Raw genomic sequence first — 4803 nt, forward strand, 5'->3', positions numbered from 1 at the left:
GATTTACATCAACATCACATCTCAGAGAGTATTTATATCATGTCGCTTCATGAATCGATCCAATTATAATATTTTTGACATTTTAAATGTAATATAAATTAACTCATCATCTTTGGTAGTATTTCAAATGTTTTTTTGTTATTTGAAATATATATGTATATGTTATATACCTAAAAGCACTATAAGCTTATACAAAAATACAAAAATGAGTTTTGCTTTTTTGGGAATTCGCCCATAAACTTTAATTGCTACAATAAAAATAAAAATGAATTTTATTGGCACAATTAGTAGCCAATTCGAAATGTCGAGTAGATTAAAAATTATAATTACATTCAAAATTATCCAAAGTGGAGTGTATAAATCGAGCAATCCGTGCATCCTAAGAAACATGCAAATGATATGGAAATTTCCTACCAAAAAAGCTACGTGCGATCTCGAATAAGATTTCGTGATCCTAACAATTATCTACCGGTCTTTCCCAACTAATAGCAATATGATTCGTCGTGATCAAAACAGCATGCGAGTAGTTGCTTCCGTCCATGAATCGATCGGCATTCGTTTTGATCCTAACAACGCTTGTTAATGTGAGGTAGATAATGATGATGATAATTTTGTGTGTTTCGATCATCCCAAAACTTTGGTGGGTGAAAACAAAGATTAGTTTAGAATGATCGAAATTATCGATGCGAGAAAATGATCGAAATTATTCTCGGACGTTGTTTTTATTAGGTTATTTATATATTATTGTAGATCTTATTAGTATTGTGATCCTTACACTTAAAAATATTTATATTATAATTTTTATAATTCTAAAAATAAAATAAAACAATCTCATTTATCTTAACGTTGATATCATGAATTGGATCGACATGAAAGTGATTGTCATAAAGATAATTTTAATATCCTTTTCGTTTTCAAGGACTTTATCGAGAAGAAAATATAATTTCAACTATCTTACATGTTGAAAACGGAAGGAATGTTGAAATTATCATTTTGCTCATCACCTTGAGCACGTGATGTTACGTGTTCTATTTCGTCAATTAACGATATTACTTATTTCACTTTCAAAATTATAAATATCATAATATAATTTTTTTAAGTATAGTTATTATGATACTAATATAATTCAAGTATAAATAGTAATATGCAATTAGCATGCTCGAGTGGGTTTAGTAGATTCAACTCGAAGGGATAAAAAAACATATCAATACAATTTGATTTTTTCTTAGGGATAAAGAAAACTTTAATTGGAACTAAAACTCAATTTAATAGTGAAAAATTATTTAAAGGGTCTAACGTATTTGGATATTCACAAAAAAAAAAAAAAAAAAAACTTAAACCCCAACATAATAAAATCTAATTAGGTTGGAAGAGTTAATATAATTGACAGTGTTTGAAATAGAAGTCAATGATTTTGTTGTATTCACCGTGACACGATCATACCAACACAGAGAGGTCACCCTATAGCCTAAAAAGGGCGTTTGAAGTCTTCACATCACCATGTGATGTGCGATCAAGTCAACTTCTCGTAGTTCAAGCATTCGATAAGAGGAATATTTGTTCGTGTAAGCATTCGTCCAATCAAAATCTCATATTAAGCTAATAAAGAACGATATATTTTTCTCATAATGTAATGTGATTCAATCTATTTTTCGATACCATGCCAATGTTCTTGTTGACTTTAAAGTTCATGAGGATATTGGATATATCATATCATATGAAAGGTTGCAAAATGCTAGTCCTCATAGTTCTTGTTATCATTCATGTCATTGCTAGGAATAGCGATTGATATTAAGCATTATCTCATATCTCATATCAAATATCAGATATTATTCTTATTCTCAACATAATTATTCGATGAGGGAATCATTCATATCAAAGAAACACATGATATTCATGATAATAATTAAAAATGAGCAATAGTCGTTTCTCGGATAACTTATTATAATAACAGTCGCATATAGATAAAGCGTATATATTTTTGATCTACTTGTTATGTTAAAAATATGAGATGATCTTCGTTAACTCGTGCATTGAAAAAGAAGAATTATCAAATAAACCTTTGACATCTCTTATGTGTTTCAAGAAGTCTCTCACCCAAGTAACGATCAACTCTAATAAATCAATGAACATGAATCTAATCTTCCACTTGATTTAGTGTGAACAAATGACTTGCTTTTAATGATATAGAAAATATTATTTTAAAAGTAATTAAAGTTGTTCTTAAAATATTTTAAATTTTATATATTTTATTTAACTTGAGTTTATTAAGTAAATGCTTGGAGACATATATATAATCTAAATTTTTAGAGAAAACATATCTAATATTAAAATTTACGGCATTATATTGTCAAACTTTGAAATTTTATATATATTGAAATTCATTGTGTTCTCATTGATCGTGAATTGGATCGTTTAGTTCTCATTGAAATCTCAACATTATCAATTAAATTTGATAATTATAACAGATTAATCTGACAATAGTGGACATAATTAAGATTGACTTATAAATGTCTGATAAGTAAGTATACTACTATCAACTTCAATTTAAGCATTTTGATCAATGATTGAGACCAAATGAAGTTGATATATCAGTTAGCCCATTAGACCCGGGTCACGACAAAAAAAAAATTTTATCCCAAAATTTAGCGATATATTGTTTGTGTTATCAGTTAAATTTTTTTCGCTCGACAAATCTCGAGCGTCAAACACGGAGGAATTTTTCCCGCCGAAGGCGGTGAGACGAGGAAGAGGTCATTTGACAGGATCTTAGCTGTCACCTCCTCCATCAGGGCCTTACACTTTCGTTGCTTTCGTCGCGGTGAAGAAATGGAGAAAAGACCGATGACACGGCATCTTTAACTCCTCCTCACTCGCGGAGCGGCGGGAACGAGACGAACAACGCATGAGGATACGACCGAGGTTACCGGTGAGACTGCGGTTACTTTGATGACACCAATGACGTGGCACTTGTCATCGTCATCCCTTTACTTCCACGAAAACATGCGATTTCTTGTCGCTGTTTTGGGATCGATCCTAATTAGGCACATATTAATCACGCATAGCTCCTTTCCCGTTTTATCCAACATCTAATTATCGTTAATAAACCTTTCACTATCGACGATTAAAGTAACATCTGTGATTAGATAACGTGTTGTTGCAGACTTAACGTAGATATGGATGCAAAGCAGCTCTTTTGGCAAGTGGCAAACGTGTGGATTTGGAAGGCGAGGACGACACGGCAAGGAGGCTCTTCTTCGTCCCTAAGCAATAATGAGCCAACTCATCGAGTTCACCGCGAGGAACCACAACATGCGACCGTGCTTTGATATGCGTGTGATGAATGATCTGGACGAGGATGTCCTCCTGTCTTGGACCGTTTGACCGAGACAGGGAACATGGGTTCCCACACGCGAACCGGTGGGACCCAGAGACTGAGCCAATCTCCCGCCTGTTCCGAAGTTTAGAGTAGGAAATGAGAGAATTATAATTGTGGCAATTATAATTGGATGATTTGCAAAGAAAAAAGTACCACTAATTGTGTTCTATTGGATGGTGTATTTATTTATAATTTTTTTCATATATAGAGATAAATATGTCATTGATATTTAGGTATTTTATCTAAAAATGCTCTTACTTATCGGTTTTAATCCGATAATACATCATAATTAGTTTTTATCTAATATTTTTACAATCTATTCGTTATTCCCTTTTTATCGATAATAATTATATTATATCAATCAATTTTTATTTTCTTTCTTTTTCTTCTCGAGACAATGAAGAATGATGAGTAGAGGAGGAATATGAGGTTATAAAAAAATATTGATGAATAGAGAGAATGAAATAAATAAGGTAACGGAGAGAAAGACGAGCGATGATGCCTGACGAGCTTAATGTGAAGATGATAGTATTGGTAATGATCGGGGTTGAGAGATGATAGAAGGATAAATTTTATTAAAATAATAAAAAATACTCTAAGTAAGTGAAAATCAAATAGAGGGACACCATTCAACATATTTTCTAGGTAAAATATTATTGATATTTCCTATTTATTATTTGATTTTATGTCAAATTGGTGAAATAAATAGGATAAAATCAATTTTGATTGGTCTGGTTCAGTCTCTAGCCAACTTAGCCTCTCTAGATATTAAGTTAGCGCATATATAATTTTAAAGATTTAAGTTTTCTGAAAAAAAAAAAACCCTCCTCTTCTGAGAAAGTTGGTTTTTATACATGCAACAAATGAATTGGTTGTATAGGAACGATTTTTAACTATGGTCGACTTCTCGAGCGATCGACTTAAGCTTTTGTGTGAACGTCGATCGATTTGCACGGATCAACACTTGAACTTTCTGGTATAATTGTACCATGATGATGTTGTTTTGTAGGGAGACGATGAGCGATTGTCGTTGGAGTCTACGATGCCACGTGTGGGCTGCATGTCATATCGACCTCGAGGTTCCTCGTCTGCGATCCATCGAAATGTGTCCTATCACGTATAAATCGAATTGGTGAGTATTTTTTATTTTCCGATAAATTGTCCATTATAATTTATTTGGAAGCATTTTAAGAGCAAATGCGCTATAATGGAAAGCCCCTTTGTTCTTCATCAACATGCACAATAGGTCTCTGTGAGAGCGGAACGGACCACGTGTCCGGCAGTCCAATCCCGCCGGTGCTGTCTCGGGTGACACAGGAAATGTGACACTCTGTACGTCGTGACCACTTGTACGGCGCCACGCAAGTAGCTACACAATGGAGTTGTTTCGTGGGGCGGAGGTAACCGTATTTCCTGAGTAGGGA

Source organism: Musa acuminata, chromosome BXJ3-3, assembly GCF_036884655.1.
Source record: "Musa acuminata AAA Group cultivar baxijiao chromosome BXJ3-3, Cavendish_Baxijiao_AAA, whole genome shotgun sequence".
Lineage (NCBI taxonomy): Eukaryota > Viridiplantae > Streptophyta > Magnoliopsida > Zingiberales > Musaceae > Musa > Musa acuminata.